A 15,417-nucleotide genomic window follows, 5' to 3' on the forward strand; every position below is an offset into this window, starting at 1 on the left:
CATGGCCTGTTAAAGGGGACATGTCATTTAAGGTCAGCTGGCAAGTGGAGTAGGATCACCAGCTGCATACATAGAACCGGCTCTGGTTTCTGGGAAAGGTCATAGCGTGCTTTCTAACCATAGCATGAGGGTGTACTTTCTGCTCTCCAGAGCAATCTGCCTCACACTGACCTGTGGACAGAAACCCTGGTCTGTGCCAGCCCCAACACCACACTCAGGAATTGTGTGGGAAATACTACTTGCCCTGAACTGAAGTTATGCCAGGAAGCATGCTAACAATTTTTATTTGTTTCAGCAGCATGTTGTAATTATGTGATGATTCTTGAGCCAGTTTCCTTGTCCTGTGTCATTAACTGGAATAGTTATAGAGTCAGTTTTTATACAAGATGCAAATCCTAAAAGTCACAAAAAAATAATGTGCTCACAGCTTGTAAAGAAGTGACATATCAACCATAGTGACAAAAGCAACCCTGCTGCTGCCATTTTCCCTCATGGAAAGCGCTCCCTCTGGATCCATACCAATACCATGGTAGGATGTGTACCTAAGGGACAGAAACAAGGTTAACAGGAGCACAAACTCTTTCAGTCTGTAAGATCTGATATGAACTATATCTTCCCATTTACTTGTCCATGTACAAACACAGACACAGGCATACTTCCCCAGTCAGGCAATTTACTTAGTTGTTGCTGTGAATGAGTGTCTGGTCTTCAAGCACTACAGTTCCTTTTCCCATATGGACATTTTCCAGAATGTATGGTGCATGAATTGCAAAAGATACTTTCTGCTTTTATAATGTTTTAACAAAATGAAATATTGATGATTATTTTTATTACTGTAAGTACCCTTGGGTAATAAGCTGATTAATATTTTTTAGTAATTGATTTACTGGTTTAAAATAGGGAATCAATACATTTCATTAACAGATGAAGTAATAGCTTCATATTATCTACTTATATTAACTTAACAGAAGAGGGCTTTGATGCCTTAATACATCCACATGGAGAATCTGAGGCTGTGGGTCTTATAAAAGGTAAGTTATTGCTCTCTTAAATACCAACCCATGCTTATTGAAAAAATTAATGCCATATAAAGGCTTCTGCGCCTGCCATATCTTTCCTGTCTTGTCCTCACTGTGCCCAACACTGAAATTTACCAAACACTGGCATCTCTCTTTCAGGCAGAGGCAGCATCCTGTTCTGCCTCTGTGGCAGGGTCATCACTAGCAGATGCACAAAATGCTAGCCCAGGGGTGTTGTTCACCACCATCATTATTCAGTGTAAGGTCACTGTAATACTGCAGAATTTGCTTTCTGTATTTGTACTGCTTAGTATAATTTTAAAATAATAATAATCTGTGCACTTTGTATTGTACTACTGATCCTGATTTAACAGTCTTTTCACATGAGAAATTGCAGCCGAAATTCACCAAGAGTTTGCATTTAGCAGTATTTGCATAATGTTAAGGTTCCTTGCATTTCAACATGTAAGAAAAAGACTGAACTATATTCCCTTCTCATTAAGAAAAATCTGAACTACATTTCTCTCTCTTCTAACCATTTTAGCTTTCCAAAGTGTTTTTCCCTTTCAATTTCTACCCAAATTTTTAACAAGCCCAGAATAATTGGGATAAGAAAATTTAAGAAATTAATTTTTTTAGTTTTAATTTCAATCTTGCAGTGTGCTCATCAGTTTTGAAATTAAAGTTAGCCTCCAAAACATAGACTTTCAACACAATATGGCAATGCATTTGCACTCTTATTAGAATTAACGAAATGTTCATCACCAGCTCCCTGATCTTCAAGCTGATAAAACTTGTGCTTTTTCTTTTTTGTGCTTTGGTTTTATTTAATCTTCCAGCAGTTACAATCTATGTTAAAAATACCATCAGAGCTTTGGTAATTGGCTGCTTTACCTGCTCAGTTCTGAAAGGGCAGAGATTACTCTTCAGAGTTATTTGGAGAATATCCATTAAGGAAAAGAAGGGACAGAAAAAAATCTCAGGTACCTGGGTACATAGGACAGTTGTCTCTTATATGTTGGGTTTTTTTTAAAAAAATCTCAACAATCTAAATCACCTTGGGAAGATTAAGGGTGACAAAGAGCAGCTGTTCTTTTTTGATGAACCAGCCTCAACATAAAAAAAAAAGTCATGCCAAAGGTGAGCCTTGGGAGCAGAAAAGCATTGTGATGCAGATATTGAGCTTGATGGCAGGTGCGACCTATCGTGAGCTTTATCCTGTTTTGGTGCATTGCTTATATGACATTTATAATCACTCTAGTATTTTAAGGATGCTGAGTTGTGATTATATTTAGAGTTCAGTTTCTTATTTTTTTAAAAAAGAAAGTTCAATATTAAGCAAAGACAGTATCTAGTACTGACCCCTACATGCTGAAATAATAGAGCTTTTTATTGTGCTGACTTGAGCAATATGAGGCTGAAATTAAAAACAAACAACTGTTTAAACATTTATTATATAGCACAGCTGTCTATTGCATAGCATTGTTTGGTAAAAAAAAAAAGTTCTCACTTGGAGTATGTTTCTGGTGGGAAATTATTAGACTTATTCAAACTCAAAACACAGTGTTTCATATTGATTCCTTTCTGCAGTTCCATCTAGAATCTTAAATTCTATGCCATAGAGAGAAATTTGGAGCTATTGTTACAGCAGGCATTACCAAGAGCAAGTATTTGGACATAACTTGGGAGAAGAAAGCATTTTAGCATGATGATTTCAGTATTTCCAAATCAAAATTCTCTGGAAAATGTTTTATCTCGTGAGAGAAACTTAAAATTTTATTATTTAGAATGAAAACACTACAGAATGTGAGAATTTGCCCCCAGGGTAAAATCTGGTGTTCCCGCTAGCTTGGCACATACTCAGTGTCCCCTGGAGCTCAAGTGCCCCAGAGCCCTCACTCTCAACCAAAAAGTCACCAGAGAGGCAAGTAGAAATCTCATTAGCCAGCACTGCCACAACACTCTTTTAATAACAGATTTAAATACGGAAGGAGACCTTATACCTCAAGAACACTGCAGATTGCTTGGAAATAGAAAATCAATTTTTTAAATTCTGGAAAGAGAGAGACAGGGAGGGAGGGAGGGAGGAGAAACCGTTTCTCCACTTAACAGATTGAACAGTTAAACAGTTAAACTCTATTTATGCTACACACACCTCTATAAACAAGGTAAAATCCTGTCCTGGGTATTTACAGTCTTAATCTCTTTGAACTCATCTGACATTCTCCAAAGTGAAAAATCTTTTTCATTATTTCAATTCAATATCTGTATTGATCCTTTATTATAGGCAATTCGTTCTTTTTTACACCAGTACTCAACTTTAAAACAAGTCAAAAATCATTCCAAATCATAAAATATAATCCAAGCTTTATAAGAAACAAAAAATTAATTTAGAGGTGTAGATCAACCTGTTGACTCCCACTCCCACTTCTGAAAACTAAGGGCAATCTTCCACTTCCTCAGCTTTGTGTTCTCTCTGATTTTCAGATGAAGGAAATGAAACATTGCCTGGTCTCATTTAGATAATATCTGGACCTTCAAGCTAGCAAATGGATTTTCATGCTCTTTTGCTTACCCAAGTTTTCATCACCACAATCTAAGATCTAAAGCTATTAGAAAGCAACCAAAGCAGGACTTCAAAGACAGTGAAGGGTCTGTAGAGGGAGCCACATGAGGTTTGGCTGAGGTCACTTAGCCTGTTCAGCCTGGAAAAGGGACTGAGGGGAGACGTCATTGCAGACTACAACTTTCTCATGAAGGGAAGAGGAGGGGCAGACAGTGATTTCCCTCTTGTCACCAGTGACAGGACTCGAGGGAATGGTCTGAAGCTATATCAGAAGAGGTTTAGGTTGTATATTAGGAAACAGTTCTTCCCCCAGAGCATGGTTGGGCACTGGAACAGGTTTCCCAGAGAAGCAATTGATGAGTTTGGCGGGAAAAATGCAGCACTCAATATGAATGATCAGCAAGTCTCATTTATTGGTAACTCTAAAACCACTTATATAGCATCAATAATTAGGCTCATACATAGTGCAAAAGCAAGCTCATTATTGGATATTTCATTTAAGGTCAACTCCACCTAATTCCACATTCCTGTGATCGCTCATCTATGCTGAATTCACATTCTTCTGATCACACCATCCTGTTCTCAGTTAACAGTTATCACTAAGGTCTTCCTAACTTTGCAACATCTCACACTGACTGTACTCTATTGTCTAATTCTTTCCCAGCTAACTGCTGCATGGGAACATGACTTTTGCTCTCTAGCCATTCCTCTATAATTCCCCTGTTTTCTTTTTGTACTAACAAAACTGTAGAAGTAGCCTTCTTTACCATGTATTGCAAGCATTGCAGTATGCAAGGAATAAACAGTAACACAATCACAATGATCAATATAACAACAATTGCCATTTGTGCCAAATTTTTTAACCATCCTGTGAGGCCTAGGGATTGAAACCATTCCTCTAATGGATTTGTTTCCATGGTTAATTTTTTCATATTGTTCTGTAGTTGTTGAAGACGAGCATGAATAGACACTGAATGGTCAGAAAGATTCATGCAACACATCCCATCAAAGTCTTCACAGCCATGGCCCTGTGCTAATAGCAAAAAATCAATAGCAGCTCTATTCTGCAATACAGCATGCCTAACACTCTTCATATCCAAAAGCAAATCAGACAAAACCTTTGATGTAATATTAAACTGTTTTCCTGTCCAACATGCCAGTCATCGTAACTGTGTTAAGGCTTGGGCACTAGATACTCCAGGTGTAAAAATAGATGACACAATCACTGTAGGATGTTCCCAAAGTTCAACCTGATCTTTGCATTCTGGCCCCAATTGAAACACACTTCTCTTTGTTCATAACCTGGTTCTATTGGCTCCTAATAATGGCTGTATAGTGGGTACAAACAATGTCAATTTTCCAAAATAACAAGGCCCTCCATAAATGTTTGCTGGCAGTCATTGCCATGCACGATCTCCACAAATTAGAAAAAAAACAGGTGGCAATTGTAAAGGTGTACTGCTAGAATTTACTTTGTGAGACCAATTGCCACAGTATGCATCATAATTTTGCAAATGTAGCAAATTCTGTGGAGAAACATTTGTGCCATTTGGCCCATGAGACCTTTTTGCATGATTGCTCCTAGCCCAATTGACAAAAGTTAAACAGTAATTGCTAGGGGCTGAACCTAATAGTCTTAACTCTTGTGGTTCTGACCCAGTAACATTTAAACCTGTAGCAATGTACCAATTTTGAGCACCAATGGGATTTGCTGGAATTAAACCTGTGTCACAGATATTGATCATGAATTTACCTGATGGAATTTCACATAATGTTTTGTTTGCTTCCTTGGGTGTTTTCCAATTCTTTGTCCAGTTTTTAAACATGGTGGCATAGAGTGAATCATTTAAAGGTGCACCCACTAAACAAGTTCGAAAAGGATCTGAAGGGGTAGCCATTGAAAGGCAAAAATTATCCTGTCCGGTTTGATTAGCCCACGTTACCCACATATTTTGTCTCTCATCCATGTCAATCAAAAACCCTTCATTTCCCTTTATTATGGTAAACCACAACAACCTGATCAGAAGTAGTCCTTTAAGGACTTTAAAAGGATTGTGGCAGTTCAGCCAGGATCTTGGCTGGATCCCATGTGAGATCTTGCTTCCCTTTTCTTTTACCCCTCTGCCTCGCCCGTTGATTTGGTTGCTTCGAACCACGGGGTGTTCCATCTTCTCGGCAGCAGGGATAACTTTCAGGGAAGGATCCTTTTTCTCGAGACTGCCATTTTAAGAATTGCTCCCAATTTTTATTTTTTACTCCTGGAATATCACACCTGACTTGTGTCAGTGTCTTAGGACAACGTATTGTGGTTATTTCAATAATATATGGTAAAAGGGGTATTAGGATGATAACAATAATTTTATGGATTTATTCCAAAAGCAAAAAACTCCCACCATCTATCAGGTCCTTTTTCAAATTGTCCTGTTTGCACACCTTCTTGTAATGTAATCTCAGTCAATTTTCTTTCAAAGTTGTAACACTCTGTACAAATCCCTCTTGGGGATCGAGCCCACTTAGAATGTATCCACCACTTTTCTTTACACACTTTACAAAAGTAACATACAAAAGGATAACATTCACAATTTGATACTGTACACAAGATTTGCATGTGAGAGTTCATCAGGTCCCATCTCTATGTTGATGGTAGAGAGCGAGAAGTATCTGCTAAATTTTCTGGATCAGCTGAAGGTAAATCACTGGGATCAGCAGGTTTAGTCCATCGGCTCAGCACCCAGACAGGCCCTGTGGGGGTAGACACACAAAGATAACCACGTCCTCAATAAAACCTTGCTAGGACCTCCCCACAGTCCTGTTTTTGGATCCTTATAAACCAATCAGTTTGCTTTAGCATTTCCTTCTCCTAAACACACATCCCATTTGTGGCTACGAATATGGGTAATAGCAAAGGCAGCAGTCCTCAACTTTATTGCTCTTTGAAGCTGCAAAAACAGTTCATATAAACAAGGGTTTTTTACTTCCTTAATGTCTGCATTTTCAATACGTTCACTCACTCCTGCAACATATAAAGAATCAGTTACCACATTAACAGGACCCTTAAACTGCACCAAAACCCAAACAACAGCAATTAATTCCAGAGTTTTTAATGTGTCCTCCTTTCAAGCTGGAATAATATGATGATTCCATTGTCCTTCTGAATTTTGCCATGTAGCAGCAGCTACGAAATTTCTTTCCAGCATTAGTGAACACGCAACAACCACTCTAATACCCATATCTCCCCTGTTTTCTTTTATTGCTGCGTCAGGGCACCGATGAGATGTTGAGGTCTAAACCATACAGTAAGGTTAATGTCCAAGTCTGGATCTTGTCTACGAACAACACCTGTCTGGATACAATCCATTATTTTATTGAGAGCTTCTTGTTCACTGGTGACCTGTATAGGTGCTGTAGGATCAGTACCCTTTAACAAAGGTCATAAAGATTGTAAAAGTTCATTAGGAATACCCACAACAGGTTTAAGCCATTGTAAACCTCCTAGCAATCGCTGACCACCCGAGATATTTCCATGGGGATGACTGCTGTATTTTCTCAGGTGCAACAATCATTCCATTCTGAAGTAGTTGTGTTTGAATGTCTTTAACTTGTTTGTCTGCAAAAGGTTGTGATTGAGCAAAAAGAATATCATCCATATAATGATAAATAATAGCTGTAGGCCACTGAACCCGCAGTGGCTGTAAAACATTATCTATATAAAGCTTAGTGGCACCAATTGTGCAATTCGTTGTCCTTTATCAATTCTGGCTGGTGGTGCCAGTGTATATGCAATGATATATATTTCACCAGAGTAGTCCACATCAATTACTCCAGGTAAAATAAACAGTCCCATTAGACTAGCAGATGAACGTCCCAACACTATTGTACCCATAGCTTTTCCATTTATTACCCGTGGGAATCTTGTAGGGCTGTGATGTCAATAAATCCACAGTCACTGAGGCTGCCAGTTCCAGGCCGAGGCTCCCTGCTGTGGCAGGCTGGAGGGAAGTTGCACTGATGTTCCAGCAGCTGCTATTTGTGTCCTGGCGCAGCGGCTCCTCGCGCTGGCTTTCCCGTTTCCCGATCTCCGGCGGCAAACATTATCAGCGTGGGTATTAGACCGGCACTGACTGCACAAAATAGATGGTACAGTACATTCCTTCCGAATATGTCCAAGGTTGCCACAGCGAAAACATTTCAATTGGGAGGCTGGAATCCTGCCGTTGTTGATTGTAGCCACTTGTAGGGGGTGCAAGATCTGCTAAAACCTGACTCTGAGCAGATGCAGCCTGCTTTTCTAGCCCTTGCCCTAGTTCTTTAATTGCCTGGACTAACATTGCCTGTAACCCCACTGGTATATTAGACATCTTTTCTAATGTGTCTTCAATAGTCCAGTTAGCATTTAGGGAATTTAAAACTGACCTGGTTGCTGGATTACAATTCTGTAATGCAGATTGTTTTAATAATGCTCCCCTTATATATTCAGGGACACCTGCCCTCTCTATAGCTGTAGCTAGTTTATCAATAAATGTTCTAAATGGCTCATCTCGCCCTTGTTTAATACCCATATAAGATGGAATACCTCTTGGCTCTTTAATCTGGTCAAATGCAGTTTGCACTAATCTTTGAATTGGACATGCTACTTCCAATGCAGCGTCTGCTATTTCCTGATCTCCCTCTTGCAAAATATTCCGTGCCAATGTAGCCCATGTCTCTCTTCTTTCCCGTGCAATAGCCTCACCTAACTCACTCCCTACCCCAGGGACAGATTTATTTCCCAAAGTGGAGGATGGTAACGGTGCTGAAGGCTCCATTCCAGAATCAAGGTTAGTAGGTGAAGGAATTTGAGATGGCACAAAAGGATTAGCAGCTGCGGCAGGGGTCAGTGACTGCGTGGGAGGGGTCAAAATTACTGTATTCATGGCGGGTGGCAATGGACATTCATTAACTCCCTCTAATAATCTATTTTTTGACATAGCTGCAGATGCCTTTGTGGCAGCTGTCTGTTCAGCCTGATACTGCAAGAGAGCATTATGAACTGTCCACCACAGTTTTCTCAATTTTATAGCAGTTTTATCATTATTAAAAACAGCTTCCCACAATTTATCTCCAAATTTTCGCCACTCACTTAATTCATGGACTGTATGGGGATTCTGAAAACAACCCTGAGCATACCTATAAGCAAAAAGTCCAGGAAGCTCCTTGCGCAAATCAAAGTCTTTAACCTGTCGCTTTTCTAAAAAGCAGGTAAATAAATCATATGCTGCTTGCCTTTCCATCTTACCGTCAGCGCGCGCTGTTGCAGCCCCTACAAGGTTTCGGCAGCACGTTACGGCAGGACTCTCCTCTGAGGTCGCCTGGGCGCGGCAACATTGCTGTGTGATCAGGACTCTCCTGTGAGGTTGCCTGGAATGCAGCACAGCTGTTGCTTTTCACTGTCCTTGCTGCAGAGGACCCGTCCCCTGTCGCCAACTCCCTTGGCCGACTCCAACTCCTTTTTAGGGTCCCAAAGGTTCCAAAGGTTCTGAATGTCCCAAGGGTCCCTAGGGTCCCCAAAGTCCCAAAGGTTCCAAAGGTCCCTGTTGTTCGGGCGCCATTTGATGAGTTCGGCGGGAGAAATGCAGCACTCAATATGAATGATCAGCAAGTCTCATTTATTGGTAACTCTAAAACCACTTATATAGCATCAATAATTAGGCTCATACATAGTGCAAAAGCAAGCTCATTATTGGATATTTCATTTAAGGTCAACTCCACCTAATTCCACATTCCTGTGATCGCTCATCTGTGCTGAATTCACATTCTTCTGATCACACCATCCTGTTCTCAGTTAACAGTTATCACTAAGGTCTTCCTAACTTTGCAACATCTCACACTGACTGTACTCTGTTGTCTAACTCTTTCCCAGCTAACTGCTGCATGGGAACATGACTTTTGCTCTCTAGCCATTCCTCTATAAGCAATCACAAAACTTGACAGAGTTTAAGATTTTGGACAACATTCTCAAGCCCATGGTGTCTTCTTGGGGCTGTCCTGTGCATGGCCAGAGCTGGACTTCCATGATCCTTGTGGGTCCCTCCCAGCTCAGGATAGTCTGTGTTTCTAAGATGTGCTGATAACCTTAGACTCTAGTTTCATATATTTGCTACACATGGTGCATTTAGCAAAAGCTTTCAAATTTCCCTCTGTTTACAAGCTGTTGTGCTTGTCTAAATCAATTCTGTGCCTCTAGAAAAATACATGGTTTATCAAACTGTCCCCAAAAGATTATATTTTCTTAAGTTTTCTTCTAGGCAAATGCAGCATGTTTTGTTCCTGAAAAGGGGTATACAGATCTATATATTTTAAATGTTTGGGGGCCACTTTGTTTAGGTATCCTGGGCTGTGCAAAGGTGATCAGTAAACAGTACACTTAAAAGTCTAAAACAGTGATTTATTGGTCAGCTCATACAGAAGAAGGTGACTGGGATTTCACAGGCTTCTCGGCTAGACATTAGCACATTCTCCACCCCAGTGAGATACTCACAAGATATTTTTCCAGTGAGAGGATTATCAGTAGGGGAGGAGAGTCAGGGAGTTGGAAATGAGCCCCTGACTGATGCTGAGCTGCTGTCATACACCAGTTCCATCAACACTGACATACCAATAGCACTGACAGCTGTATGAATCTTCATCACCTTCTTCCCTTGAAGATTTTATACCTTGTTGGGCTAATATTTTTCTCATCAAAATGTTAGGCTCCTCATTAACCATGTCTCAAAAATTCTTAAAGACTTGGCACACTTTGTCACAACTTTATCTTGACTTAGCAACTTTCTCAGCAGTCTGAGTCAAGGCTGTGCACCCAAAACATATCAGAGATGGTCTGTCAATTCTCAAAACATTGGCAGCTGAAGGTCTCACACCCAGTTTATTACAAAGAAGGCTGCAGACAGAAGAGGTTTTATTAAGGAGAACCACCGTCATAGTACAAATCTAGATGTAACAGTCTTCACGTTTGCTCTAGAAATAGCAAAAGGTGACAACTACTGATGTGAAACAAGGCACTGGCCATATTTTTAATTGCTTTTTTTCTTCTTTCATATCAGCCAGGACCCTCCCTGAGACCTGTGTTATGATCATGTATCAACCACGTCAGGTTCCGCAACCATTGGTTAACTTATAAGCCATAAAATTATATGTTTTGATTAAAAAGTTATCGCCATCATCATTTGGCTAATGGCATAGTCTTTTAATTTCATTCCTGCAATAGAATAATAATGAGAAATTTACTGCTTTTGTATATACACAGCAATAACGTGGACATTTATTTATTGTACTCATTATCATCTAGGAAACCTAATCAAATCCTCCTATATGAGAAAAGTACGGAAGTGTATAACACCATTATTAAACAACTTTGAAACAAACGTGTGTGACAGATATAGAGCATAAAGACATCATTGCCCAACCACACCTGGCCTCATGCCCAGAAAGCTTAGGACAGTGAGTGATATCAAGGTGTCATTGTGGTCAAAACTTGCCATGCTAAAGAAATAACTGCTTTTTCTTGTCAGGGATTTTCATGTGGATCACCTGGGTTTTTTTCGGCGCTGAATTAACACTGTCCTGTGTATCTGTTATGCTGAGAAACAGCAAGATGCTCAGCCACATTTAGCACCAGGCTTGTAGGGAACCTTCTACTGCTTTTTTCTGATTGTTTTTTTGGTTGTCTTAGGTAAAAGCCTTCTCTGTTGCTGAAGGGAGCTAGACAAACACAAAATAAAGAGAAGGAACAAGTTCTAAAACAGGTTCTTTAGGAAAAACAGGACTTGAGCTTGCTTTTGTGGGTGGTTCAAGGAATATTTGGGGCTGCCTTGAACAAAAGACATTCTCAGGAAATGCTGAAAGAATTCAACTTCACATACTATGTATCCATACTCCTGAAACACACCTAGTTGTTCCACAGTCTCCCAAATGAAAAAATAGAATTAATTTAGAATGGATGGTCAGGGGACCAGAGATGAAGCTTGAAAGAAGTATCATTTCAAACTGAGAGAGAAAATGTATCACTGAGGATAAGGTTAGAGAATGTAAGGAACCTATATGTCCTGTTCTCACTTCTTCTATAATATGATCCTAAACATATAACCAAATTATGTCTGCATTAAGACATTTGGGTATGAAAATCTTCCCCCATAAGTACAAACTAGGCAAGCTGTTCACCTGCATATCCTTTCCTGCACCTTTGATTTATTGTCAGATTTGTTGACTTCACTGGCTCTTGAGAGGAAGTATCTGGGGCTTTTGAATAGTACATTAATTTTGATAAAATGTAGAATTAATTTCATGTCCTACACTATTATTCATGTTTACCATTAGATACCAGTCAAGGCAAAATTAACTGTGTGCATTAATATTGAGTTGTAGCCTTTGACATCAAGAAGTCTCATCTGGTAAGTCTACATCCTTAAGAACTGTCCTAAAATAAAATGTGTCATTGACATAGCACTGTTTCGTATCAGGTGTCCAGATCAGTCAATATTAGTGGTTCTAAAGATATGCAAAGTGTTTCCTTTATTTGACAAAATGTCATACAAACACACAAAACCAGCCTTACTCAAATGAAGGTAGGAAGGAAATTATAATTTCCTCAGTCAAATAAACAAGACAGATGATGCCTAGAAAATGCCTTGCTTTGTTTACATAGAGACTAAAGGACATGATATAGCCTACTCAGTTTCTGTGCCAGTTTAATTTCAGCTGAAGAATCATAAAAATGTGTTAATAATGAGAAATTCTGGGAAGAATCTGATCGGGCAAAATGTAGTTTCCAAAGAGTTTGACCCCAGTACTACTCTGTTGATTCCATTATGTCACTCCAGATTTACCTCTGACACAAGCATAGGATAATTGATGTCTTATGTTAAGTGGAATGTTTCATTTCTAATGAAGAGAGGTTGCTTGTTTGAGGATTGCAACTGGATTTATCCCCCACGGTATTGCACTGAAGTCAGCAGAAAAATAGGGTAAAGTAAGACCATCCGATAATTAATTTTTAAAAAGCGAAACTAATAGCAGTCTTATTGCACCACTATTATTTTAATTACTTACTTTTTTTCCTCATTCATATGTTGTACACTGCTTGTCTTCTTAAATTGTATATTTTTGTGATAGATATAAGTATCTATACAAAAGGTATCACAAAACACCTCTCTGTGGAGAGTCCTATAGACTGCCTGGGGTGCTTGAGAAAAGCAGCTCATGCAAACGTGGAGCAGTGCTTCAGAGAGCACCAGAAAATGAGAGAAATTTAGTGTTCCAATGTTCCTTCCCATTCCTGCTCATGTGCACCCACCCTATTGTGTTTGTTTCTGTTCACCTCACTCTTGCCATTTCTGGTGAGATGGCACAAGCAGTCACACTGGAAGACCCACTAAGAAGAGCCATCAGGAGCATTTTCCTCAGCACATAAACACAGCGTAGAGCTGGTAAGAAAGGATAACAGACCTGACGCACTATTATTTTCACTTCATCTTGTATGCTGATTATGACAGGGCCTGGGGCCTGCTTGGCCTGGAATGAAGACAAAAAAAAAAATCACAACAAAATGGGAAAAAGTGGAGGAGAGATTGTATTACTTTCAGGGTATTATTGTTTTATCTATTAAGATTTACCTCTTAGTCAGACATGCAGCTGTGTACTTAAATGGGAAGAAAGGGAACTCAGCAACAAAGTAACGTAATGCCAAGCCACCAAAACTTTTGAACCTTCTTATAAGACTGCAAGAAAAAAACACAGCAGTGTACAAACATGCCTGTGAGGTTTAAATTACCACAGTGTAACCAGAGTGTATGTAGCTACATATTTGTAAAGATTGCTCTGGTACCATATCTATAAATCCTCACAAATCCATTTCTGCAGGGGCAAAGGCCATTTTTGAAGGAGAATTTTATACCATGCTACAGAAAAATCATGTTCTGTTGTCATAAAAGTTTCAGGTTCGTTCTCAGTTTTGCTATTTTCCCTTAAATTGAGTTTAGATTGAAAACTACTGTGTTCACCAGCTGTGAGAAATATAACAGCCCTCAGTGACTGCTTGGCTATACAGCAAAATCGAGAGCATAATTTGTTCACTGGCTCTAATTTGCAAGTTTCAATTAATAGTCAAAATGCTCAACTTCTATTAGGAACTCACAAAATCTCACTTTTTTGAAGGATTATATAATAAGGACTTTCTTTAGAATCAGAGTGAAGTAGAGAAAAACTTTTTTTCCTGAAAAGCTCTTGGGTCTTGACTCTTCAGAACTCATCACAGTTCATGTTACTAAAGCAGAAGCTGACTCTCTCACTGATATTTTTGGAGATAAGAATATAGAATCAAAATTCCACTGTTCAACAAAACTTCTTTTGTTGAATTAAGGGAAAAAAAAAACAAACCCAACAACAAAACAACCAAACTCTAATTTGTGCCTAAATTAAAAACATTTATCTGTTTGATGTAAGCCTATACATACCTGGCATCTTATCCTAACCCAGAATATTCTCCCTGTTTCAGACAGAATCAGACAGGGATATCCCTTACCGACAGACAACATTACAAAGCAGATCTGTATCAACTCCTTATTCTAGCAGATGTCAAATTTCATATAAAGGAAGCTCAAAGGTCTATCTGTCTTGCTAGAAATGACCACAAACTTGGAGGACTTACCACTGTTACCAGGTCATAACACAGAAAATCAGATGTGTTTTTCATTAAAGCAGTCAACAGAGAAGATGAAGAGACTGAAATGAATCACTGGGTGGTCATGACATGTCATCCTTGTGTGACAACATAAGCACTTTAGTTGAGCTCAGAAGAGTTTGTCTCTACTTGGTTCACAGGATGAACGGTATTTGCACACTGTGAAGGTGATTTCTTTAGCTAAAGAGAAGCCAGAAAAGATGCTCCACAAGCAAACATAAAATCTCCTGCTACTTATTAAATCGATGGGATGAAACTAGAAAAACTGTAAAATAAGAAATAAATTAATTTTAGAAAAGGTACGGTATTGCTATCCTATTAGGTTTACATATTTCTTTTACTATGAGAGGTGAAAGGGAATCTAAATATCCCCAGAGATACTTAAATAACTGTACAAATATTTAGCAATTTAATTGAGACAAACCTGCTTTGAGCAGGATTTTGAACTAGGTTACCTCCAAAGCGCCCCTCAGATCTAAATATCCTGGTTACAGAGTTATGTGGTGGAGTTTAGTAGTAGGGGTGACTGGCAAGGAGGACTGTAAATATGCTCAAGTGATTTTTTAGTTGGAAATGACCCCTGATAAACAAGTGTGAACAGCAGGCTGGTAATCCTCTGGTGTGGACTGAGTTCAACAGCATGTTTGTCTCTGCTTGTGTGCCTCTGCCCTGGTTTTGCTTCAGGCATACCCCAATAGTGAGGGAAAGGAAATATATTTATTCCCTGTGCTTTAGCCATGGGTTTGTGATTGTCCCAGCTGCTTGCCTGCGCTGACTCACATGATTAATATAGTAAAAATTTTAGATACAGCAAATTATTAGGACGTAGTAAAGGTCAAAACTGATAGAACATAGAAATTTGAGAAGCCAAGACAAGAGAATGTCAAAGAAATAATTAGGAGCAGCAGTACATTAAACTTTTTATGAAATTAGCAGGCAAATTTTCCTGGACTTATGCCAAGATTAAATGATTCAAAAATTTGAAATCTGTCCTTTCTCACCTTAAATCTTAGCAGACCAATTTGTAAAATTCTAGTCATCTTTATTCCTATCTATAATTATTACGGATTCAAGATCTGTTTTAGACTAGAAAGTAATATCTTTCTTAGTGATATTTT

General features: G+C 39.0%; 1 pseudogene across 1 annotated transcript; it reads right to left on the bottom strand.

The window, feature by feature from the left end:
* Positions 1-4,045: 4,045 nt before the first annotated feature.
* Positions 4,046-9,524, bottom strand: LOC148185065 (uncharacterized; annotated as a pseudogene). Its single transcript, XR_015774455.1, has 2 exons — positions 8,861-9,524; positions 4,046-6,327 (listed from the first exon to the last, which is right to left on the bottom strand). The product of XR_015774455.1 is annotated as an uncharacterized LOC148185065 (transcript).
* Positions 9,525-15,417: the final 5,893 nt, after the last annotated feature.

Source organism: Pseudopodoces humilis, chromosome 1 (genome assembly GCF_049639895.1).
Source record: "Pseudopodoces humilis isolate 2021_Gansu_Grassland_sample_001 chromosome 1, ASM4963989v1, whole genome shotgun sequence".
NCBI lineage: Eukaryota > Metazoa > Chordata > Aves > Passeriformes > Paridae > Pseudopodoces > Pseudopodoces humilis.